Source organism: Nerophis ophidion, linkage group LG08 (assembly GCF_033978795.1).
Source record: "Nerophis ophidion isolate RoL-2023_Sa linkage group LG08, RoL_Noph_v1.0, whole genome shotgun sequence".
Classification (NCBI taxonomy): Eukaryota; Metazoa; Chordata; class Actinopteri; order Syngnathiformes; family Syngnathidae; genus Nerophis; species Nerophis ophidion.
The window spans coordinates 48,886,128-48,913,604 of NC_084618.1; the positions used below are offsets into that span (position 1 = coordinate 48,886,128).

The 27,477-nt window shown below is 40.0% G+C and overlaps 1 non-coding gene across 1 annotated transcript; it reads left to right on the forward strand.

Annotated features, from left to right (window-relative positions):
• Positions 1–15,135: 15,135 nt before the first annotated feature.
• Positions 15,136–15,326, forward strand: LOC133558472 (U2 spliceosomal RNA). Its single transcript, XR_009807954.1, has one exon. It is a non-coding gene; the product is annotated as a U2 spliceosomal RNA (small nuclear RNA).
• The last annotated feature ends 12,151 nt before the right edge of the window (positions 15,327–27,477 follow it).

Consider the following 27,477-nt stretch of genomic DNA (forward strand, 5'->3'; position numbering starts at 1 on the left):
TACACCGTAATAAAAACAAAATTTTTCTACTAACTGTAATGTGCGTGCTGGCTACAAAAAACAAACAACAACACTTACCTTTCACTATTTGAGTAACCTTTGTTCTGCCATTTGCGTACTGGCGAGAGTCACTTGCCGTCAGGTGCACAACACCACGTAAATTGTTGGCCAATCAAACAACCCCATAACGCTATAGCCAACATTCACCAGGAGATGGCAACAGACAACATACAATCACTCTATTACAGACAGCGTCGCCATGGCTGTAACTTACTCGTTCTTCTGCCTTGTCTCCTTGTGTGTGCAGTTTTTTATTAAAATCTGTAGCTGTTGTAACGTGATTGGGCAGGCAAGCTGTTTATATAGTGGGAAAGCGGACGTGAAAACAGGCTGTCCCCACTCAGGTCCGCATGGAGCTGGAGGGGGCATGGCCTCCAGCTTCGCTGAATTTCGGGAGAAAATTTCTTCCGGGAAGTTTTCAGGAGAGGCGCTGAATTTCGGGAGTCTCCCGGAAAATCCGGGATGGTTGGCAAGTATGCTGGCGTGTATCAACAGAGGCTGCATATTACATGTGACCGGCTGGCACGCAGATATTGCAACTTTGTGTAAAAGCGGGCGCAACGGCAAGTTTCAGAGGACTGTAATAGCTTTGCTCTCAGGACACACCCTCTATGTATAACACCAGGGTGAAAATCGGAGAGTGCTGGAACCGGGTGATTTCGGAGAGAGACATTAAACTCCGGAAATCTCTCTGGATATTAGGGGGGGTCGGAAAATATGCAGCTGAGCCACATTAGAGTGATCAAAGAGCCGCATGCGGCTCCGGAGCCGCGGGTTGCCGACCCCTGAACAAACAGAATATAACGAAAACGTGATCCAGACCACGGATCGTGACACATATAGAGAAAGCGATGCAGCACACTGAGAAAGCAAAATTGAACATAAGGCATATGAAGACTTTTGATTGACAACCACAAATAGCTATGTCGTCTAAATTGTCAATCAGGAAACAGTTGAGGGAATTTCATGTAAAATACAGGAAAGTAAGATAAAGTCTAAACTGTCATGTGAGGTCATGCCAGTTAGTATTGACTTTGGGTTTGGTATACTGCATTGTTCTATTGTTCATATGTAAGTTTGTTGACAAAGAATTGTGAGGTCTCTGACCCAGATCCTCGTTTGCGTCACGGGAAACACCACACCCTGGCGCAGTGGTTACAACAGTTTTAATGTTTTTCACAATCATCAAATGTTCAAAGTCCTTTTAGCTTTTCAGCTCATGCACGAGGTTGTCTCTTCAGCTTGCTCTTTCGTCTGGCAGTCCCACTCTCGTTCGCCAGCCCCCTCTCATGGTTTCCAATGCTGCTGATAAAGGGAACAGGTGATTAGATAAGTCGTTCCAGCTGAGGTACCTACTCACCTGTATGCTGCTTCATGGCCGGCCCCTGCACACGCCGCGCCCGCATAGGACGCGTGGACCGCACCCCTCTCCACAGAATATATGCTTATTGCCCAGGATCTTTGACATCTGTTTTATTCTGACAAGAGTTATAAGCAAAAAAGGAAAGGCAAAAATCACAAAGTCCTTCAAGGATCATAAAAATTTGTAAAGCGGTTCAAGTATCAGCATCAGTCGGTATCGGAATTGTCATTACTGTACCTCAAGAGTGTCAAACACAAACAAAATATCAAAAGATGCAGGGCCCAATTTGATATATTTAATTCTAAAAACCAATAAAATATAGATTTCTTAAAACAAAACAAAAAGCAGCCTGCATGTCAGCGTTACGTTATTTGTGTCAACATTTGAACTTTTTCCTCAATACATTACACCTGTTTTCTCCTTTATTTAACTCTTTTTGTTTTGAATTATACGATTTTTAGATTGTGTTTCGGGACTTTAAAAAAATGTCTGTGAATGGCTACCGGGGCACACTTTGGCCACCCTTATTCAACCTGTATCAGGGCCAACTTAACCTAAGAGAGGTGCGGGGGTGGAGTTTGGGCCAAAACCCCAAACCTCAACATCAATTTCACATAAAGTTCTGGCAATCCAAAAGACTGCCTGTGTTTTAAGTCAATAGTAGTACACTGGTGTCTCACACAGGTGATGTGGTTCGAGCTCCACTCGGAGCAGTAGAAAAAAACAAGGCAGCCAAGAGAGAGCACACAATCGCGAGACAAAGCTAAACTGTCTGTGATTGACAGCTATAAACACTAATCAATGCATTCCACCATCAAAATCTAGGGCCCCTCATTGAGTGGGGCCCCTGGGCTTAGGCTCAGGTAAACCCATGCATCAACATACACTGTATGTATGCAAGTGTTGAAGGGGGAGGTCACAAAGGGTAAAACATTTTTGCACAACATTTAAGAAAGAAAAGTCAGTAGGCCTGGGAATCTTCGGGCACCACATGATTCGATTCTTGGGGGTAAGGATTCGATTCAGAATCGATTCTCAATTCCAAATCTATTCTTTTGTAAAAAGATTGGATGCCAGTTGTATACATTCCTTTATGAAATAGATGAACAGCCCTGATCAATTTTCATATTACTTAAAAGAAAAATAGTTTTGTTTAATAAAATGTTTTCCAAAAATTTGATAAAGTCAAATACAAATAAAGCAACAAGAGAAGTATCCAACACTTTTATTTTCTGAAGTAAATCTGTACAGCAGATATGACCATCTACATCAACAGTATGATTTGCCTGTGTTGCTGGACGGTACAGATTAAAAAAAAAAAAAAAATGTATACATTTAAAAAAAGAGATATGTTTTATTTGTTTTTAATCGATTAAGAATCGTTACAAATAAGAATCATAATTAATCTGAAAATAACATTTTCGGACACCCCTCCTAGAGAGAGAAAGACAATCACTTGGATTGATTGATTTGATTGATTGAAACTTTTATTAGTAGATTGCGCAGTACAGTACATATTCCGTACAATTGACCACTAAATGGTAACACCCGAATAAGATTTTCAATTTGTTTAAGTTGGGGTCCACGTTAATCAATTCATGGTACAAATATATACAAACCCCATTTCCATATGGTTGGGAAATTGTGTTAGATGTAAATATAAACGGAATACAATGATTTGCAAATCATTTTCAACCCATATTCAGTTGAATATGCTACAAAGACAACATATTTCATGTTCAAACTAATAAACATTTTTTTTGTGTGCAAATAATCATTAACTTTAGAATTTGATGCCAGCAACACGTGACAAAGAAGTTGGGAAAGGTGGCAATAAATACTGATAAAGTTGAGGAATGTTCATCAAACACCTATTTGGAACATCCCACAGGTGTGCAGGGTAATTGGGAACAGGTGGGTGCCATGATTGGGTATAAAAGCAGCTTCCATGAAATGCTAAGTCATTCACAATCAAGGATGGTGTGAGGGTCACCACTTTGTAAGTAAACTGTCGAACAGTTTTAGAACAACATTTCTCAACGAGCTATTGCAAGGAATTTATGGATTTTACCATCTACAGTCCGTAAAAACATCAAAAAGTTTCGAGAATCTGGAGAAATCACTTCACGTAAGCGATGATATTACGGACTTTTGATCCCTCAGGCGGTACTGCATCAAAAACCGACATCAGTGTGTAAAGGATATCACCACATGGGCTCAGGAACACTTCGTAAAACCACTGTCAGTAACTACAGTTGGTCGCTACATCTGTAAGTGCAAGTTAAAACTCTACTATGCAAAGCCAAACCCATTTATCAACAATATCCTGAAACGCAGTCGGCTTGGCTGGGCCCGAGCTCATCTAAGATGGACTGATACAAAGTGGAAAGGTGTTCTGTGGTCTGACGAGTCCACATTTCAAATTACTATATATTTGGAAACAGAGGATGTGGTGTCCTCCAGAACAAAGAAGAAAATAACCATTCGGATTGTTATAGGAGCAAAGTTCAAAAGCCAGCATCTGTGATGGTATGAGGGGTGCATTAGTTCTCAAAGCATGGGTAACTTACACATCTGTGAAGGCACCATTAATGCTGATAGGTCCATACAGGTTTTGGAGCAACATATGTTGTCATCCAAGCAACGTTATCATGGACACCCCTGCTTACTTCAGCAAGACAAGTGTTACAACAGCGTGGCTTCGTAAAAAAAGAGTGGGGGTACCTTTCTGGCCCGCCTGCAGTCCAGACCTGTCTCCCATCGAAAATGCGTGGCGCATTATGAAACGTAAAATATGACAGCGGAGACCCCGGACTGTTGAACGACTGAAGCTCTACATAAAACAAGAATGGGAAAGAATTCCACTTTCAAAGCTTCAACAATTAGTTTCCTCAGTTCCCAAATGTTTTTTGAGTGTTTTTGAAAGAAAAGGTGATGTAACACAGTGGTGAACATTTCCTTTCCCAACTACTTTGGCACGTGTTAAACCATGAAATTGTAAGTTAATTATTATTAGCAAAAGTTTATGAGTTTGAACATCAAACATCTTGTCTTTGTAGTGCATTCAATTGATTATGGGTTGAAAAGGATTTGAAAATCATTGTATTCCGGTTATATTTACATCCAACACATTTCCCAACTCTTATGGAAACGGGGTTTGTACATACTTGCCAACCCTCCCGATTTTTCCGGGAGACTCCCAGATTTCAGTGCCCCTCCCGAAAATCTCCCGGGACAACCATTCTCCCGAATTTCTCCCGATTTTCACCAGAACAATAATATAGAGGGCATGTCGTTATGGCGCTGCCTTTGGCGTCCTCTACAACCTGTCATTGCGACCACTTTTTTCCGGCCTAGTCACATGTTGTATCTGGCTTTTACAGACACACATAAGTGACTGCAAGACGTACTTGATCAACACCCATACAGGTCATACTGAGGGTGGCCGTATAAACAACTTTAACACTGTTTCAAATATGCACCACACTGTGAACCCACAACAAACAAGAATGACAAACCTTAACACAACATAAACACAATAGAACAAATATCCAGACCCCTTGCAGCCCTAACTCTTCTGGGACGCTACAATATACACACCCGCTACCACCAACCCCTCTCCCCCACACACACCTCAACCCTGCCCCACCTTATCTCCATAATTCGTAGATCTTAAGGTTGGCAAGTATGAATATATGCTATCAGCATAATACACTCATCACACAAGTTAATCATCAGAGTATATACATTGAATTATTTACATTATTTACAATCAATTATTGCCCACTACCCCTGTCTACCATGACAATAGCCAGGCATAAGGTCTGAGAAGTGGTGACTGCAGCCTTACACAAATACATGACTGTCCTGTGTTTTGTTGTGATTATGATCACGCTCAAGAAATTCAAGGCAAAATCATGAAAGAAAATCTTTAAAAGTATCAAGTATCAGCATTGCCAGTATCTCCCACCCAGTATAGCTGGTAATACTGCAGTGCAGCAGCACCGTGGACTACCGTATTTTCTGGATTGTAAGTCGCTCCGGAGTATACGTTGCACCGGCCGAAAATGCATAATAAAGAAGGAAAAAAACATATATACGTTGCACTGGAGTATAAGTCGCATTTTGGGGGAAAATTTATTGATAAAATCCAACACCAAGAATAGACATTTGAAAGGTAATTTAAAATAAATAAAGAATAGTGAACAACAGGTTGAATAAGTGTACGTTATATGACGCATAAATAACCAACGGAGAAGGTGCCTGGTATGTTAACATAACATATTATGGTAAGAGTCATTCAAATAACTATAAAATATAGAACATGCTATACGTTTACCAAAAAATCTGTCACTCCTAATCGATAAATCCGATGAAATCTTCTTCCTTGATGTCGCTTCTAAACAACTCTGCCAACTCCAACTGCATATTTCACTACGTCCAGCTTGTAATCTGCAGTACATGATTTCCTTTTCGGTCCGATTTTTGTTCAGCCCTTCTCAGTTTTTATAAGTTACCGCCAACGATGAAATGATCCATTTTAATAGCTATGGCAGTAGCATATAGCATATAGCAGTTAGCCTTCCATGACCCACAATGCACTTCTGCCATGACCCTCCCCCGCCGAATTCTTATTGGTTGACGTGTATGTGACGATTGCTGACATTTTCTTCGTCTCTTCGGCAAATGAGATAAATAATATTTTTTGATATTTTACGGTAGTGTGTTCATAATTTCACACATAAGTTGCTCCGGAGTATATGTCGCACCCCTGGCCAAACTATGAAAAAAACTGCGGCTTTTATTCCAAAAAATACCGTATTTGGAATGTCTTTTGATAATTACAGCAAAGAATCCACCAGTTTTTCTGCATCGGTTGAATCAAAAACAAGCGTATCGCCTTACAGTTTCTCAACTTCTTACAAAAGCGTCTATTCCATAATAACGCCAGCAGCCAGTGAAGCGGGTAAACAAGCGACCTACATAAGATGTCAGTGAGCCTGGGTTCTAAAACAGATGACATAATTGGCTTAGTGATCAGGATATAGTCCAGCTGACTGTCAGCTGATCCTGACCTCGTGTGTGTCTGTGCAGGGCCTATCTTCAGGGATCATGTCTCTGGAATCTTGACTCCTCTATTACAAGTTTCATATGAGCTGGAGAGTACATTTCAGTCATGAAACAATCTGAACAATCTGCTGATATAAGATAACTAAGATCACGCGTGGAAGCCCCATTGTTGTGTTGTTGTTAGGCACCGCTGTTGGTGTGTGTATTTGCAGCCAGTGGGGCTAAGGTACAGATAATAGCTCATAGGAGACTCATTAATTCCCTCTTGCAACTCACAGCGCACAAGCTCATACACACACACAAACACACACACATACACATGCACACACACTAACACATACATGCTTGATGTTCCATTTAGCTTACCCCTGTCATTATCCCGTGGCAGATGTGACCCGGGCCACAAAAACTCTGCATTGTCCTCCAGTGACAGCAAAAGATATGCCTTTCATTTTCAACAACAACATCAAAGAAAAAACCTGCAGTACTTACACACCCAACATTCCGAAAATCCATTTGCTTCATTAATTACGTCATCCAAAATCCAAATGAAAAGGACGGGAAGGGTTGTATTAATTGATCCCTTCAAAACACTCTGTGAATATTGTATTTGTAGGCATTATTGACTACAATGGTCCTAATACCTCATTGGTGGGTGGAAAAATTAATTAGTCCGAACCAGGGGCTTCTGTACAGAGAGAGTTGGGTGGCTTTCCTGGTAAATATGCACCTGAAATCCATAAAATGGTGTACCCCAGTAAAAATCCAAATGTATGAAAGTGTTCGCACAAACAAATCCAAGCACATTTCTTTGTTACATCCTTCGTAGACGTGTGCTTGGCTTGGCACGCCGTTGTTTTTTATCATCTTTAAAATATAGCCAGAGTTCTTCCAATTCTCTCTCAGGGCAACACGGAGACGCTATTGCATGCTTTCATTACAAGTAGTATAGATTACTGTAATGCCCTGCTTTCTGGGCTCATTAAAAATACTCCAAAAATCAGCCGCATGTGTCCTGACATACACCAGAAAGTGGGCTCATATTACACCATGTGGAAGCTCTCTTCCAGTGGGTCCTGAGTCTAAACCAGTGGTCCCCAACCACCGGGCCGCAGAAGATTTTTTTATTCATTTTTATTTAAAAAAATATATATAATAATAATGATATATATATATATATTTTTTTATTAAATCAACATAAAAAACACAATATACACTTACAATTAGTGCACCAACCACAAAAACCTCCCTTTTTCATAACAAAAACGTCCCTTTTTCATGACAAAGAAAGAAAAGGAAAAAAAAGAAAAAAAATGGAGGTTGGGGACCACTGCTCTAGACCAGTGGTCTCCAACCTTTTTGTAGCTGCGGACCGGTCAACGCTTGATAATTTGTCCCGCGGCCCAGCGTGTTTTTTTTTTTTTTTTGGGCCATGAAAAAGGGAGTTTTTTTGGGTTGGTGCACTAATTGTAAGTGTATCTTGTGTTTTCTATGTTGATTTAATAAAAAAAAAAATTATAATAAAAAAAAAATTATAATATTGAAAAATGTAATAAAAAATTATTCTGCGGCCCGGTACCATTTGAGTCGCGGCCTGGTGGTTGAGAACCACTGCTCTAGACCAGTGGTTCTCAAACGGGAGTACGCGTACCCCTGGGGGTACTTGAAGGTATGCCAAGGGGTATGTGAGATTTTTTTTAAATATTCTAAGAATAGCAACAATTCAAAAATCCTTTGTAAATATATTTATTGAATAATACTTCATCAAAATATGAATCTAAGTTAATAAACTGTGAATAAAAATACAACAATGCAATATTCAGTGTTGATAGCTAGATTAAATATTGATGTTAAAGATTTCTTTTTTTGTGAAGAAATGTTTAGAATTAAATTCATGAATCCAGATGGATCTCTATTACAATCCCCAAAGGGGGTACTTTAAGTTGATGATTACTTCCATGTGTAGAAATCTTTATTTATAATGTAATCACTTGTTTATTTGTCAAAAGTTTTCAGTTATTTTTATATATTTTTTCCCAAATAGTTCAAGAAAGACCACTACTAATGGGCAATATTTTGCACTGTTATACAATTTAATAAATCAGAAACTGATGACGTAGCAGAGGTGGGACCAAGTCATTGTTTTGCAAGTCACAAGTAAGTCTCAAGTCTTTGCCCTCGAGTCTTGAGTCAAGTCCCAAGTCAAGACAAGCAAGTCCCGAGTCAAGTCCAAAGTCAAGACTGAAAAGTCTCAAGTCAAGTCCCAAGTCCTGCATTTTGAGTTTTGAGTTATTTCATGTCTTTTTAACCACAGACTAATATATTTACACAAATTGTGTATGCTTTTAAAACGCTGTATGTATTTATTATTAAAAAAAATTGTGCTGACTTTGCACTTCATAATAGCACTATTAACCAGTTATTTTAAACATTTAACTCATTCCTTTACAGAATGAACACATTTGAAAAAAACAAGTGCAACTGTACTTATTTGCACAAAGGTGTTAACATTGTATTTCTGTGGCTTATTGCATTGTAACTCGTTCCATAGCAGTTTCTATCCTGTTCTTACCTTATGTCATTGAGCTCATCTCATACTGTATGTGTGTTGATGTGTGCGTACACATGAAAAACATAACTACATGAAAATAACAAGGAACAGAGTTGTAGTTTTTAGATTTCACGGCCCTATGGAATATGTACACATATTCTTAATATAGTATAAATTTTAATTGACTTTTATTTGACTATGTTTGTCTTTTTGTTGGTGGCTAAAATATGCGGTGCTGCTGACCACCGTATAATGTTACGTTACCGTGTGTGATACATTGACTAACGTAACATTATGAGTGGGTACCTCATGCAACCCTGCTTAAAAAAAATCACTTGACAAAAAGTATGAATAAGGTAGCGAACTGCAGTGGACGCAACAGATTGTCATGTTTGCAATGACGTTATAACCATAGACATATTATAAGTAGACGCAGCATTAGCTGCTGTGACGTGAGCAATTTGGCCGCCATCTTGAAGTGGTGATGAGGAGCCGGCATGCAGCCTAATCTGACAGTTGACAGGTAGCAAACAAAGATGCTAGGCTGGTGTTTAGCGTTTTCCTGCTTTAATGAGCGGACTGTTGAAAATAGAAATCGGGGGATTACTTTTCACAAGTAAGATTGAACATTAACATGGTTGTATTTTGTGAAAAGAATATTACCACAGAGTTGACAAGGAAAAAATATCTTCAATTTGTATGTGAAAATCACAAAGAAATCTTCTGGGGGAGGATGACGCCCCTACAGGTATTTGGTTTACAAACTTTCAGCCCCACCTAAAACAATATTCACCAGCCGCCACTGATTATGATGCATTCTCATTTCAGGCAAAGTATAAGACGATACTTTCTTAACAGTATAATTGTAACCAAGAATAAGTCTTCGAGTAACAATATTCAAATACTAACATTGTTGGGTAAGACAGAATTTGCTTTTATTCTGAATCCAGTGAAACAGATTTGTGGTTTTAGCTGATATAAAGACTTTCAGGTGTTTATATATGTTTATGTTTAAGTATTTTGCAGACGCTTTTATCCGAAGCAACATACATGAAAAATACATATAAAACAATCACTGTAAACATGATCATTTAAGGGAAGAATGTAATACAAAATATTAATACAAAGTGTCAAGACAGAATAAACTCTCTGCTGTTGCAGCAACAGAGATACAGTCTATAAGATATATAGATATCTTATGTATTTATACATTGTTTATGTAGGATATATGCATGTATATACAACCTAATCATATTGTTTCTTCACCTTCAAAATAGCTGACTGTTTTTTTCCCCCTTTTTGGGATTATTATTCCCAGTTTAGATCTTGGATGTCTGCTCACTTATAGTATATAAGAATATTCCACTACTGTTAAGCAAACAATGAACACGCCAAAAAATGTGTCTTTTATCATAGTTACACGTATGAAAAAAAAGCATGTGAATATCAGTGGTATTCAGTGAGGTAAAATGAATTAAATGCGCTGACAGTTCATTGCTCCTGACAAATGAATTGCACTAAGTGGAGGGGATCACCACTCCAAGATGGCTGCCCCGCGTCACGTCAGCGCCAGTAGGCAGTAGCGCTCGATGCTGCGTACCCTTATAAGATGTCTATTTTCATAACGTTAGCAGAGAGTTTACAGCCTCACTGATTCAACTAAACAGCAAATAAAAGTTACGTTACTCAGCCAATAAATGTTAACTTACATTCAAAACTTACCCTTCTTTGTGCAACTTCAAATGTCGAACGAAGTTGGAAATTGTTGCGTCTCTGTCTGTAATCTTTGAACGAACCGTATGCTTTGCACACTGGAATTTGTTTTTTGTTGACCAAGTCGTAGTTTTAATACCCGAACGAAACCATTTTTGGCATCATTTTTCCTCATTGGCGTGTTGTATGAGAGCTCTTCTTCATTGGTTTTCTTGCAATTTGATCGGCTGAATACTGTGTGACGAAAATAACGTGGATTTAATTTGATTGGCTGTTGTTCTGACAGGTAGCGCACACACTGTCATCGCACACGCTGACAGACACGGACAGATACGGAGCGCTCCTGAATGACTTTTTAATCGTTGGGTTTTGGGGAAAGTAGCAAGTCATGTCAAGTCAAAAGGCTCAAGTCCAAGTCAAGTCACAAGTCATTGATGTTAAAGTCTGAGTCGAGTTGCAAGTCTTTTTACATTTTGTCAAGTTGAGTCTAAAGTCATCAAATTCATGACTCGAGTCTGACTCGATTCCAAGTCATGTGACTCGAGTCCACACCTCTGTGACATAGTGCTGTATTTTACTTCTTTATCTCTTTTTTTCAACCAAAAATGCTTTGCTCTGATTAGGGGGTAGTTGAATTAAAAAAATGTCCATAGGGGGTACATCACTGAAAAAAGGTTGAGAACCACTGCTCGAGACGACCAAGCATCTCCAGGCGAGCCCGTTTCATGGTTCAAATACAGTTTTATTTTTTCAATACTGTTCTCAGATAGTTTTTCAGCATGAGTCTGTTGGCCTCTCGCTCTTTCTTCAGCTCCAACAACCTCTCTCCTCCCGGTTTGCTGCTTATACAGAGTGACAGGTGATTAGATAACAAGGCTCAGGTGGGCCATCTACCTACCTGTCGCTGACTTCAAGGCCGATCCTGGCACACCCTGCTTTGCTGCAGGCCCGCAGGCCACGCCCCTCAGCACACCAGTTTTAAAATCTCTGTGTGTTTCAAGATCATTTTTAAGGTTCTTCTTATGTTTTAAAAATGTTTTTATGGTATTGCGCTTTCTTATCTTTCAAATTTGCTCTTAACTTACGAAACTTCATGGACCATGAGATCCTCCGGCACTCATCTCCTAATTATTCCAAAAGTCAGGACACAAAGTCACGGGATGGCATCTTTCCAGCATTATGGCCCCCGTCTATGAAACAGTTTGCCGGAGGACCTCAGGGCTGTGGAGAACGTTCATGTGACGGCGTGGCGCAGTGGAAGAGTGGCCGTGCGCAACCCGAGGGGCCCTGGTTCAAATCCCACCTAGTACCAACCTCGTCACGTCCGTTGTGTCCTGAGCAAGACACTTCACCCTTGCTCCTGATGGGTACTGGTTGGCGCTTTGCATGGCAGCTCCCTCCATCAGTGTGTGAATGTGTGTGTGAATGGGTAAATGTGGAAGTAGTGTCAAAGCGCTTTGAGTACCTTGAAGGTAGAAAAGCACTATACAAGTACAACCCATTTATCATTTATCATTTAAGAGCAGGCTTAAGACCCACCTTTTTGATTTGGCTTTCTCCTATTATTCATTAATTTTATTGAAGTCATTCGTACTTTACTTTTAGTTATGCAATATTTTTTTACACAACGGCAGCAATTTGGATGTCAATAGGCGGGGAGCGAACCTGCAACCCTCAGGTTTCTGGCACGGCCGCTCTACCCACTACGCCATGCCGCCCAATGTCATTGAATAATAATTTTTTTTTTAGCAAAATTTGCGTTAAAAAAAATAAGTTTGTTCAAATATGGTGACTAAAAATTCAGTATTTAAAAAATCAGCGTAAAATAATTAATTGTCTCAGAACCAGCCAATGAGGTGTCATGCGTCGAAATAGCTCTTAAAACTGAGGACATTTCTGAAGGTAAAACTTTAAATTTTGGCTTTTGTCAAATAATTTGCAGTGTTGATAATGACCAGTATATATAGCAACATAGCACCAAGGTCCTCAGGGTTCAAATGTTAACTTTTAATGGTAAAATGTGGTAACTGGCGCTAATATTGAAACACCATTCAATAAACTGTCTTAAACATACACATACGATATCAATAATGTAAGCCTTCATCAAGCATTACACATATTTGTTTGTACACACGCTAGTTAAAGCGCTGATATGATGACTCCATCCTCCAGTCCTTGTTTATTCCATTCCACCACGTCCGCTCACGGATCACGGGGCAAGGTCATCAGGTGAGGTCGTGCGTCTTTTGTTTGCAGGCGCCCGGCAGATTGTGCCGTGATGAAGTGGTCGCCTATAAAAACGTGACCCTGGGGTCAGGGCCGGAGTCACAGCAGCGATTCATTATAAGGAAGGAACTTGATTAATGCGGCGGTGCATGCTGGGTTTTAGGAGCGCTTGATTGCTGTAAAAGAGAAGTGGCTCCACTTAATGTGGGGTGTAAATCCACCGCTGTCAGATTAGAAGTCACGCTTCTATCTGCGTGCAGGAAATGGAAAATTTAGAGAATGTTTCTATGAAATGATATTTGTTTTACATTGCATCTGTGAGTCAATTACATTTTCAACCCAACACTGAGTGACAGCCCAATTAGGCTAAAAGTAATGGTGTATGTAATCAAGGGCAAATTAGGGCCATAACTCACACTGTGGAGAGCAGTATATCTGCCAGACAAACGCAGGGGGCATACCAATCAGCTGTGCACATTTTTCCATGCACTAAGGCCCCTTTTACACTAAGGATAAGGTTATCCAGGGTAAATCCAACCTAACCTTATCCGTGTCCACACACAACAATGCCACCGTTTAAGACCCCCGCCACCCTCCGTCAGCCAGCACAAAGTGACCTAGTACGCATGCGCGGAAAATGCACACGTCATAGTCACCACCAGTGTTGCTTTGTGTGCAAGTTCTTAAATGCAAATTATCTGAACAATATCCAGTGTTGTGGTGTTTCAATTAACTGGGATCCAGTGTGCTGTGGGGCCCTATTGTAGTGAATCACACCTGAGCCATCATAAATTCATCAAATCTTTATTAGACACGTAAACAATGTGATAAAGAACATTTTACATCAATCAAACTAGGGATCCAGATATCTTGTCAGGACACTCATTCTTTTGCCTTCACCTCATTGTCCATTCTTTTTTGGTGACTTTATATACTCTGGACCTAGACGTTAAGTCCGCGACATACATGGCGGACAATAACTGATACAGTCTGCTTTGCCAGTCCTAATGCATTTGCCGTTTTCCTCCACGGCCAAGTAATACAAAGCACACTCTACCTTTTTCATAACATCCACGGGAGTTTGCATTCTCGTTGTCTCTCCTTCAACAAATAGACAAAGTTTTTTGCTAAGTAGAAACACAGCTGACCTGGACATTAAAAAGTTATCTTGCCGTCTGAGAAGTGCTGTATACGAAAAAGCTGCAATTGCTTTCTCTTAAGGTATTCATATGTGATTTCCACAAGCGTTTGTACATGAAGAAGAAGGAGAAACACGGCATGTCTGGATAACTCGCCTCCATATTTCCAGTGGTTAGCTCCGAGTTACGAAACCGCTTTATTATGAAGCGGGCTGTGGCGCGTTCTTTCTGATGGCACTTACTGTGTGGGCGAGGTCTTACTGGCAGTCACTTCCTCTCTGAACTCACTTTGTAAACGATCAATGACTCCATACAAGGCTAAATGCCGGAAATTCAAGAAATACACGGTTGACTTACCCGTTGTGGAGGTCTTGCACCTCAGGGTTCCTTGGATCACCAAAGACGGACATGACAGCCTCGGTCATATTTGCAAACAATGATTTATTTATCAATAAATGTTCCTTTATGCTTTTCAGCATACGCCTGTCGTGTCTGTCAAACTCACCAGTGAGCACATAATTGGTTTTTCTTCAGTTTCTGTTCTGATTCTCGCTCGTGCTCAGCTGCCAACTCTCCACCCTCAACGACCATCAACAACTCCTCTTCACCTTCCCGACTGCTGTCTTTAACAGAGTGACAGGTGATCAGACAAACACTCTCAGCTGTGTGATCTACACACCTGTCGCTAATCTCGAAGCCAGTCCTGGCACAACCCACTTTGCTGCAGGTCCGCAGGCCACGCCCCTCACACCCGTGTAAAAATGTATCCATGGAGGAGGACCTTTAACGGTGGTTTAGTGTGGCTGACACAGGGCTTAGGCTAAATAATTTTTCATTTAAGGGGTTAAACGACTTAGTGTAGACATGGCCTTAGTTAGCCTGATTTGCCAAATAGTTGTTTTTTGTATTTTCACACATGAGGTCCAAGTGTCCCTGCACAGTCTCTGATGCGACTATTTGTCATACGCCGTACATTAGAGGGCGCTTATTTTAATCTTAGCCCGCAAACCAAACTCGCTTCTTGGCCTTTTAGCTGTGATCAAATGTAGTATTTGGTCTTATCAGTTTAATATCTGATACGTCCCCTATCCGGGAACCATATATTAATTCGATTTTTGGAACAGGGAAATGGAATAGGGGCTTGCTCCATCAACTCCCCGCATCGACCTGGTATCGCAGTACCTCCAGGAACGGTGCGCCCCCTCCCGGGCACGGCCACCGCTGCTGCCCACTGCTACCCTCACCTCCCAGGGGGTGAACAAGGGGATGGGTCAAACGCAGAGGATAAATTTCACCACACCTGTGTGTGTGTGTGTGTGTGTGTGTGTGTGTGTGTGTGTGTGTGTGTGTGTGTGTGACAATCATTGGTACTTTAACTTTAACCAAACTATTTGAGAACTTGGACTATTTTAGTGCATGGGCACGTACTGACTGACTGTCCTTTTCAAATATTGTTGACTGCCTACCATGACCATCTTTCAGCTTCACAAGCAAAACTGATGGCGCGTTTTGTGGCGCTTTGAACCAAATCACAGACTTATCCTTTTGAGGCATGGAGCCAGGTAAGTAGATTGTGGGGAAATATGTTTTGTGTGTGTGTGTGTGTGTGTGTGTGTGTGTGTGTGTGTGTGTGTGTGTGTGTGTGTGTGTGTGTGTGTGTGTGTGTGTGTGTGTGTGTGTGTGTGTGTGTGTGTGTGTGTATTAAAATATGTTTCTGCTGGGGCTCAAGTGTCACATGTCATAGTATTTTTCATTATGTCATTCAAGTCTGAAAATGACTCACTATATGCAATATAGCATTATATGCATTATAGCATTTCAACCGAAACAATAGCTAGCTATATGGTATGTGTCGAGATCGATGCTACTCAAATATTTTCCATTACGCCTGTTCACGGACCGGCTTTTCACGTGTGGCAGATAAAAACAGCAAAAAAATTTAGCATGAAAAATCAACTCACCATAACGCTGAAATATTGGGAGCCCTGGAGGTGTTTCTTTGCAAAAAGATGGTCACCGGCACGTTGATGGCATACACTATAAGTTAAAGTTAAAGTTAACATACCATTTTTTGTCACACTTACACTAGGTGTGGTGAAATTTGTCCTCTGCATTTGACCCATCCCCTTGAGGTGAGTATATACCAGTGTTTCTTTACCATTAACCCTGTGTTGGGCCGTGAGCGCCCCCTAGAATGTAATATATGTGTTTTTTTAGCTGTAGTCCGCATGGACCACAGCAGTACTTAGTTGTAATGCACTTTTCTACCACTTGTGGCAGTAATGACAATATAAAACAACCAGAGTGAAATTCATAGAGAAATTATCTTAAGCGCAAAAATTATGACTAAAGTGGTATTTTCATTTGCACTTTAATTTGATTGAAAGTTGAGTTAAATAACACATTTATTAATAATTTAGTTTGTTTATTTTAGCAGAACCAAATGTATATTGTATGTAAATCTATTTTGTCTAATCAGTCTGACCTAAACCTAAGGTTTATTTGTTAAATTATATATTTAATCTTTGTGAGTAACACATGCTTTTATATCATTTTGCAAGGTAAGGAACTGTAAGTATGTCAGATATTTTAAATTGTTTTAATATGATCAAAATCAAGAGTAAAATTTCTAATTCAGTGTTAATATTGGAGTGGGCCCCGGGTCCCTCTGTAGTGTAAGGCCTGAGGTCAAACAGGTTAAGAACCACTGCTATATATAGTACATTGACCCTGCAGATAAAAATCAGCCTTTGGCTACAACCTGACACATTAAAATTGTATATTTTCATTATTTTGCATTAATGTACTATGACAAATGGCGACTTCCTGTCAGGAGTTGTAATATACTGTCACGACGTGGGGTTTTTCGCAACTTACTACAAGTATTGTTCTCCCAGGAAGCAAACGAACTATTCCGGACATGACTTGAGGGTAGTAACATGATTTAATCTTGACTATTAAATAGGTACAAACAAAAGGCGCACAAGGCGAAGGCACTATTTAGCGCAGGAAACAAAAGGCTAACACTTAGAATAAACTATGGCGAGGACAAAAACTCACCAACTATTGCATGAAAAAACAAAAACTTACTTGGCAAGGCATGAAGCAAACAATCGCATGACACATGCAATGACGACAGGCCGACTGACAGACAACGACATAAAATGAATGAATGAATGAATGAATGGATGAATGAATGATCTTTATTGTCATTGTGCATGTACAGGTAGAGGTCCAACGAATTTTAGGTTGCTTCCCTGAGGTGCTTTGCATTTAAAAAAAAAAAAAACAGAAGAAACCACACAATATACAGAAACAACACAATATACACAATATGCAATATACAATATGGCCTAAGACCACTCTAAGAGGCAGTGTAAAAAAACGAGACAATAAAAAGTATAGAGTGACTGGTAAAACTGACTAGAGAGGAGTAATGCTGATTCCCGGTGTGCTGAGGGTTTGGGAGTCAGTATTTCCGACCTCCTATGCTGTGCAGGCTTTTTATAGTGGATTAAGTATGTAAATAAATATGGTAAATATTGTCCAGTTGGCATGTAACCACTGTTTGCACAGTCCCAGATCGTGATTGACCGGTGGCTTACTCATGTTGCACATGAGGGAGTTTATATTTTATTTTTATTTTTTAATTTTTTACATTCCAGCTGCATTTAGTGCAGTTATGGCCCGGGGGTAGAAACTGTTCTTGAGTCTATTTGTGCGGGTTCGCATGGTTCTGAAACGTCTGCCGGAAGACAGCCGTTCGAAGTGGCTGTTGCCGGGGTGGGATACTGGTCTCTTGATTAGAGACAGGTGTGTCCCTAACACAAGAGGTAGGCGAAAATCATAAGTCGTCATGGAAACTAAAACAAACATGGGTGTACAAAAAATGGAACTAATGGAGTCTCAAAACTACCAGAAAATAACAAAAACATGATCCAGACTACAGATCATGACATATACATCCAATAACATGGCGTGTTGAGTGGGAGAGACAAAAGTTAAGTCGGAGAAAATGTGTGAGTTTATAAATCAGTTGCCGTTTCTGTGCGACCCGGTAGCAAATGCGTCACGGACCAGTGCCGGTCCCCAGACCGGTGGTTGGGGACCACTGCCTTAGTGTATGTAACAACAAAGAAGTCATGCTTGATGTTTAGTGTGTCGTGCTTGACTCCCAGCCTCACACCTGCCATCCATCCAGCCACATAGTGCCTCACATTTAGCGAGTGCGTGTGTTTGGCCCGAGGGGTGAGCAGGGATCAGAGTTCAGAGCCAAATCAGAACAGAGCCCTCCGAGAAGGAAAAAGCTCTACTTGTGCAGCTTTGGGGATAGTTTGGTTGTGTGTGTGCATGTATTTGCAAGAGCAACACCCCCACCCCCACCTGTGAACACTTCTTTTCATGTGCATATATGGCTTTGCTTTAATGAGCCAGCTCCCTCTGTGACCTCTCCTTGTCAGAGCTGCAATGAGGTGATTGTGTCATTGTAAAACACACATCACGGTCCACTGAGCCCCTTCTATTAAGACAGTCTGTATAGTCTGAGGTTGATTCTGAATGTTGTGTCCTCGTTACATTATTCGATTATTTCTCCCACAGAACGTGTAAAGTGTAGGAGGTGCTGAGTACTTGTTAAACTACGATTGTAACATGAAGTACTGTACTGTATGTCACGCTGAGCATAGCATTTGTACGGCACGTGAAGACAAGCTGTTGAGTGAGAGCAATGTGCTGAAGGTGGGTGAAGTGATGACAAGCTATTATTTTGAAGCATACAAACCAAACACTGCTTTGGCAAGAGGTGAAACAGGCCAATAACTACATTGTTCACCTAATTCTCATACTTCCATCCATTTTCTACCGCATATTCCCTTTTGGGGTCGCGGGGGGCGCTGGCGCCTATCTCAGCTACAATCGGGCAGAAGGCGGGGTACACCCTGGACAAGTCGCCACCTCATCGCAGGGCCAACACAGATAGACAGACAACATTCACACTCACAATCACACACTAGGGCCAATTTAGTGTTGCCAATCAACCTAACCCCAGGTACATGTCTCTGGAGGTGGGAGGAAGCCGGAGTACCCGGGGGGAACCCACGCATTCACGGGGAGAACATGCAAACTCCACACAGAAAGATCCCGAACCTGGGATTGAACCCAAGACTGCAGGACCTTCGTATTGTGAAGCAGACACACTAACCCCTCTCCCACCGTCTGAGCAAATATAAGCTCCCAATAATTACCGTATTTTTTGGACTATAAGTCAGGGGTGCGAATTATACTCCGAAACGACTTATTTGTGAAATTATTTACACATACCGTAAAATATCAAATAATATTATTTATCTCATTTGCAGAAGAGACGAAGAAAATGTCAGAAATCGTCACACACACGTCAACCAATAAGAATTTGGTGAGGTAGGGTTATGGCAGAAGGGCTTTGTGGGTCATGGAATGCTAAATGCTATATACTACATGCGACTGCCGTAGCTATTAAAATGGATCATTTCATCATTAACGGTAACTTATAAAAACTGAGAAGGGCTGAACTAAAATGGCACCGAAAAGGAAATCATGTACTGCAGATTTCAGAATATCAAATAATATTATTTATCTCATTTGCGGAAGAGACGAAGAAAATGTCAGCAATCGTCCCACACACGTCGACCAATAAGAATTCGGTGCGGGAGGGTCATGACAGAAGTGCATTGTGGGTCTTGGAATGCTAACTGCTCTATGCTATATGCTACTGCCTTAGCTATTAAAATGGATCATTTTATCGTTGACGGTAACTTATAAAAACAGAGAAGGGCTGAACAAAAAAGGCACCGAAAAGAAAATCATGTACTGCAGATTACAAGCTGGACATAGTGAAATATGCAGCAAAAAACGACAAAAGGAAGCGGCGCATACCTTTGGAGTTGGCAGAGTTGTTTAGAAGCGACATCGGGGAAGAAGATTTCATCGGATTTATCGATTAGGAGTGACAGATTTTTTGGTAAACGTATAGCATGTTCTATATATTACAGTTGTTTGAATGACTCTTACCATAATATGTCACGTTAACATACCAGGCACCTTCTCAGTTGGTTATTTATGCGTCATGTAACGTACACTTATTCAGCCTGTTGTTCACTATTCTTTATTTATTTTAAATTGCCTTTCAAATGTCTATTCTTGGTGTTGGATTTTATCAAATACATTTTCCCCAATAATGCGACTTATACTCCAGTGCGACTTATATATGTTTTTTTCCTTCTTTATTATGCATTTTCAGCCGGTGTGATGTATACTTTGGAGCGATTTATAATCCGAAAAAGATGGTAACAAAATGAACAAAGCACCACTTTGAGGTATTATAATGAGGCTATTTGAATAAGTCCTGTGTCGGTTACGTTGTTATTCTAGATTTATGTTGCCCGAACTCCTGGTCCTCCTTGCATTATGTTATTGCACGGAGCGCCGAGGCTTATGCACCTGTTTCTGTCTGTTGATTGTCATTCCCCTTTATATTTCCATATCACCATGCCTGTCGTTGCGGATTTTTGGTCCGCCACACGCGACAGATGCGTTTTCCGTTTGCCTCGCTTAGGTCTTAAACAGACTGGAGGTTGGCCAGGATTGTGTTAGTCAGGTATTGTTAGCCACTCTTGACAATGGACACTTTTCAAAATGATAACAAAGTATTGCTTGTTTTTTGTTTCGAATTTTCTCCATCTCTCGGAATCAATAGTAACAGTCATGTTGAATAATACGAACCACCTACTTTGGACAGAACAAGTAACCTTTTTGCTTGATCTGTTTACATGGCTACAAATTGACCTTCCAGCACTGTGCTGTGGGGCACCTGCTCATACAGCACCTCCAGCATAGCTCAAGAAAAGGCAAGCTTGCTTCAATGGACTTGCTTGGTTGACCCTAATCTGTCCAAATGTCCTTCTGCCAGCGCCAACACCTCCATCAGCACCACTTTGTCTCCACAACGCTGCAGCCTTACACTTTAAACACCTTCGAATTAAAAGATTAACACAGTTGAAGAGATTAACTATTTTCGCCTGGAAGGACAGACAACATTTACAGTCTGGGTAAGTGAGCCTGGAGCAGTTTTGCATGAGTCATTCTTATCGGCAGTCGTAATGGATTATTAATGAATACAAGTGACTAAAGCTTTCCGGTGCAGTTTTTTATATTGACCTGTGCAGTCAGTCGAATCATGAACGCCTCAACTTCCATATTGATTCGACTTTTACAAGGAGTGAAATATATTTTCCAGCATGTTTTCCGTCATCAAAATGCATTATAACGCTCATGCATGAATGCTCACCAGCACATAGTTCCACCATAAAAAACTCTACAGCAGGTTTTTTTACAGTGCGGGTCTGTCGGAACGGGGACTGTGGTGTGGTTTGTTTTCCCGGAATGCAAAAGAACTGGACCGGTCGTGGTGTGAAGGTAAAGACATATTTAATATTTTACTCAAAAAGTACCAAACAAAAGGCGCTCAGAGCGGAGGCAAAAAACTCGATTAAGGAAACAAAAAACAACCCGGAGGCGAGCGTGCCTAACGCACGTAAAAGCATAAGCAAAACTGAGGACATGAAACAAAACTTACTTGGCAGAGCATGAGTCAATGGCATGAACAGCAAAATCAGAGTATTGAGTGCAGTATTGAGGCCGACTGCCTGGCAACTACAAGCTTAAATAATACAGACATGATTAGTGACAGGTGCGTGAGTCCGAACACATGACAGGTGAAACTAATGGTTGTTATGGTGACAAAACAAGAGTGCACAAAGAGTCCAAAAACCAACAGAACATAACCAAACAAAACATGATCACAGAGACATGACAGAGTTGTTGTGAATCTTGCTGTTTATCTTTTTTTTAGAAAATGACAAACACTGAACTGTTGAAAAGGCGCACACATGTGTTCAAAACTTTAGAGAACATCAAATTAAGTTAACAATAACTTTTTGTAAAAAACAGTGATACCTTAACTCAGGAGGGCTCCAACTTATTACTGTTTTGAGATAAGAACTGTCTCTCAGCTAATTGTTCTGTTTTAAATCATTGGTGTCAAACTAATTTTAAATCGGAGGCAAAATAGAGAAAAATCTACTCCCAAGTTGGCTGGACTGGTAAAATCTTGGCACGATAACTTAAAAATAAAGACAACTTCAGATTGTTTACTTTGTTTAAAAATGGAACAAGCACAATCTGAAAATGTACAAATCATAATGTTGTTGTTGTTTTTTACACTTACATGTTGCGGTTGATAGTATTCTATTTTTATTTGTTGTTATTTTACTTTCTGGATAAACTATGTGATAATGTTCATCAGTCAACTCATTGGTGTTAATTTTCAATCTATCAAGATAAAAAAAATTATATCAAAATCAAATTACAGGATCTTATTTATGTAGTTTGCTCATTTTCCTCAACTGGTGCATTAACATCATGGGGTTTATTTTTTTTACATACCTGTATGTAGCATCATCTAGAACGATACAAAGAATTGCTATTGCGACATCTAGTGGACACATTTAGAAGAGCGGATTCTTTCTTTCCAAAATTTGGCTAATTTTTATACTTAGCAGGCTCATCCCGCGGCCAGATAAAAACTGTCGCGGGCCATACGTTTGGCACCCCTGCTTTAAGTTGAAAGCAATCATTTGCGTTACAAGTATTCCTGCCATTAGTTGGCTTAGCAAAAGTCACCCAAAAACCTTTGGTTTTACTTGCTAGCATTAGCGTATACCTTAAAATCGACATAACTTTGGTTTGTCAATCTCATAGGAATAGAGTGAGTGTGAAGGAGAGTGCTGAGAAGAAGAAGTACATGATATTTTAAAGAAATAAATCACCAAAAACATGACTGAGCGTGTTGCCGACTTGGTGAAGCAATTCGAGGGTATCACTTCCAGTCTGCACCATCCTGAAGCAGAATTTGTCGAACATTAGCCAAAAATATCAAAACGGCAGACATTTATCCATTAAAATATGGAAAAGCTGCTTATGGTGTGTTTGACGGAAAAGTAGTTGGAATGAGATACCATGAATATCTACTCTCCAAATGTTGCTGTACATTGGTACATTCCTTATTAAAATTACTGAATGTAGATATAAGTAGTACATTCATTTGAATTGTTTTTATACATGATTTTGTTGTCTAAAATTGTTCTTTTTAAAGGGCATGTTACATATTTAAAATACACTGTTTGGGAAGCCAAGCACCAATTAAATTAATTTTAATTATTTTTTTGATTGATTGGTTGATTGATTGATTGATTGATTGATTGATTGAGTGACTGATACTTGTATTAGTAGATTACACAGTTCAGTACATATTCCGTACAATTGACCACTAAATGGTTACACCGGAATAAGTTTTTCAACTTGTTTAAGTCGGGCTCCACGTTAATCAATTCATGGTATTTCAATGGGACAAGTACATTTGAGACACAAGTGTTTTTGGTTAAAACTCCATATTTTGCTCGTACTACAGTACTACAGCAGGATATTCAACAAAATAGTTTTTTTGGGCCGCATTTCTTGGAAAGCGAAAGACCTTGGGGCCTTTCTTCTCCCTGTTATTGTTTATATTGTTACGTTACTTCTATTGTTCGACAACACAAGCTTCACTGAAAATGTAGGCTTCTAATAGAGTTGTGGTGAGTTCGGAATTTGGATCGTCAATCAAAATAGTTTATAAAATGCAGCAAGAGTCAAAGAACAACAGGGCATGTGATCTAAAATTTGACAGCAAACTCAAATAATAGCACAGCAAAATAGTGAAATAGCGGACTTCAGTCCATCCCTCAGCAATCCTCACCTTAACAGGCTAACACATGCTGTATTTATTATCTTTTAATCAGCCACCAGAAATCAAGAACTGGATGATTTGAGAGGTTGTGTTAAGGAAAAAAATAATCCTTTAAAACTAAAACTAAAAATGGACTAAAGAATTGCAGTGTCATCTTGCTCTTTAAGCCCATATGCCATTTTCCACAGGTGACAGAAAAACATTATACAAGGTGCCCTATCACACAATACTACCAAGTTGGCAAAATACAAACACACAAAACATTAAAAACATATTTTTATTATGCATGTGTTAATTTATGTACATACTTTGTAGCAAAATCATATGGTCAAACATTTCTTGTGATTCATCGTCCTTTTTTAAGAGCCAAAACAGATGCAATGATTCTATGCCTCACACATTATGTGGTTAAGATACAGCTGTTGTCTTATACATTTGGCCAGCAGGTTGTTTTTTGTGCCAAAGCATGCGTGAAACCTAGAGAAATTCTTGAACCAATTAGCTCAAGCGGTTCAATGTCTCATTCGTATTCATCTGAAAATCACTACTTAGAATGTCAATCAATCAATCAAAGTTTACTTATATAGCTCTAAATCACAAGTGTCTCAAAGGGCTGCACAAGCCACAACGACATCCTCGGCTCAGATCCTACATCACGGCAAGAAAAAAATCAACCCAATGGGATGACAATGAGAAACCTTGGAGGGGACCGCAGATGTGGGGACGTCGAGCGGATCTAGCAAAATAGTGTGAGAGTCCAGTCCGTAGTGGATGTAGTTAATGGTGTGAGAGTCCAGTCCATAGTGGGGCCAGCAGGAGATCATCTTGAGTGGAGACAAGTCAGCAGTGCAGAGACGTCCCCAGCTGATGCACAGATGTGTGGTCCACCCTGGGTCCAACTTTTGGACAGCTAGCGCGTCATCTGTGGTCACCGAATCTGTGCCCGAAGCAAAAAATAAACAGCAGATCAACTGGTCTAAAATGTGTTGCAATAGTGTTGTTTTTGATTCCAGGATGCAGTGACGGTAGGCAAGGTGCAGGTAACAAGGGTTTATTAACCTAAACTAGAGCATCAGAGAAGTGCACAAGAAGGAAATCAATAGAAACAGCAACCATAGGGAAAGCTATGCTGAATGGAGGTTATGAGCACAGAAAGCGAAACAATGACCCAGTCCCATCCATAGGACTGTCATTTTTAAAGAACCCAGATTGGCAAGCAGAAACAGGTCTGTCCTAATTGATAATCAGGGACAGGTGACATCCTAGCCCAGACTGGAGAAGTAGTGGCAGGAGAAGACAAACATGAAGTGTAAAGACTAACTAGAATGCTGGACAAAAAACAATTCAAAACACAGAACCATAAAATATACAAAGTCAAAACCTGTCTGTCAAGTCAAAAGACAGAGCAGAAAAAACACCACTGATTTGCAGAGCACACTCCAGGCCTAAAGGGGCAACAGTGAGAGCTGAGGGCTGAACATCACAACCTGCTTCCACCAGATTTGCTTGATTGAGTTCACCTGGTTACCTGCTCAGAGCACATGCTTAAAATGTTTGAGCTTCAGTCAGTCACCCCTTTTGACATGCTGCTGAGAGGAAGGAAGACAGCTCTTGTGTGGACTCAGAAGACGCAACTGGTGAGAAAACCAAAGGAAAGAAATGTTTGTTTGGACTGAGGGGAATGTTTCAAGAAAATAATTTCACTGGGGAAATGTTCAAAGGAGATAATTTCACTGATGTTTGCACATTGTTTAAGTTGACTGAAAGTAAATTTAAAAAGTTATCAGTGATGTTTAAGTTTATTCTTGGATTGTTTGAGTTTAATTTCATTCATATTATTGGAAATGTTTAAGTTTATTCTTAAACCTAGTCCCTATCAGTGGAAATGAATTTTGTTTGGATTGATTTAAAAAGAAAGCAAAGCATTTATTTTGATGTATGTTTATGAAACACTAATGTGTTCTTTTTTTTTCTGTTTGATTAAGGTTATCAACCTAATCGCCTATCCTACTATCCAGCTAATCGGCTATTCTAATACGCTAATCAACCCACCACTAATCAACTATTTTACTATTTAACTACCGACTATTCGACTATTCATTCATTTCATCCATTCATTTACGCCGAAACCCAGTTTATTTGATTGCTTAAAATCAAATATCAATAAATCACAAGGAAAGAAGATTGAGTTGTCCCTTTGTGTCCTTTTTGAGTCCCACTGGCCCTTTCAAGTTTGGGCACGGCTGCAAAAAACCTGAAGAACTTGACACTGTCATAACAGGTCATGACATACAATAAATTCCCGAGAACCTCTACAGTAGACATTTGATGTTGGTCTTCTTATTTTGTCAGCTATAGGAGCACGCTGCTGTTTTTTGGAACCTTCTACAAAGAAACTAGTCGAAGATCATCTCCATGACAACACTCTCGTGTTTTTTTAAGTATCTGCAGGAAAAATGTGAGTCTCTCGCAACTTTTTTTGCACTAAACTCAAGGGGCACCAGTTGAATAGCCCTAGTGATGAAAAAGAGAGAACCTGAAATGGAACCTTGAGGAACACTACTAGTATAACTAAAGAAGTTGAACAAACAACTACTGACTGCATATGACATAAACAATCTACAGCAAGTTAAATAAATCACAAAAATGTGCAACTGCTAAAATGGATTGGACTTCAGGGAGTGCCTTGAGGAACGCGTCAGTTATGTAAATCATAAGTTTGAACTTGCTGGCAAGGTTAAAATGTCACTGCAAGAATCTGTCAAAGTGTTTACACTGGTCAAAATTCCTCTGTATAACAGGAGCACAAAAATGTTTGTTTTGAACTGAATTCAGGGGCCAGTGTGGTGGGCTGGATTTGGCCTCGAGACTGCAAGTACTCCTGTAAAAGTAAGTTATATTATCGGTTTGCAAATGCCTTCCATTTCCATCCATTTTCTACCGCTTATTCCCTTTGGGGACGCGGGGGTCGCTGATGCCTATCTCAGCTACAATCAGGCGGAAGGCGGCGTACACCCTGGACAAGTTGCGTTTGCAAATGTATGTTGAATAATTTGGTGGTTGACCACTGAGGGGTGACCAGTAGACCTTGTAACACAAGAGTATCTGCAGGGTCTTCAAAAGGACGGTTCCATGGAAATCTCTAAAATTGTCCTAAAACGTCTTAAAATATCTTTAATACGATTTAGAAAGGTCTTAAAAATCTATTAACGTTAGTGTTATATAAAACGTGCATGAACTTCAGTGTTGCTTTAAAATGTTTAGATTTTTGAAGATGCTATAACATAACTACAAAACAGAAAAAAGTAGGCTACCCGTACTACCCTGGTTGGAATTTATGGAGCCCCTGCAGTGAGTATACTAGGCAAAGCAGCAGGGAAACTTAAGAAAAACCCACAGCAAAGCCGATTTCTTTTCACAGGATGGGTAAGAGCAGGTTTAACAACTTGTGGCTCCAGAATGATCAATTTAAAGTACCAGTGGAGTGGAAAAACAAGTTGGCTCCATATTGAAGCTATTATCACATGTATCT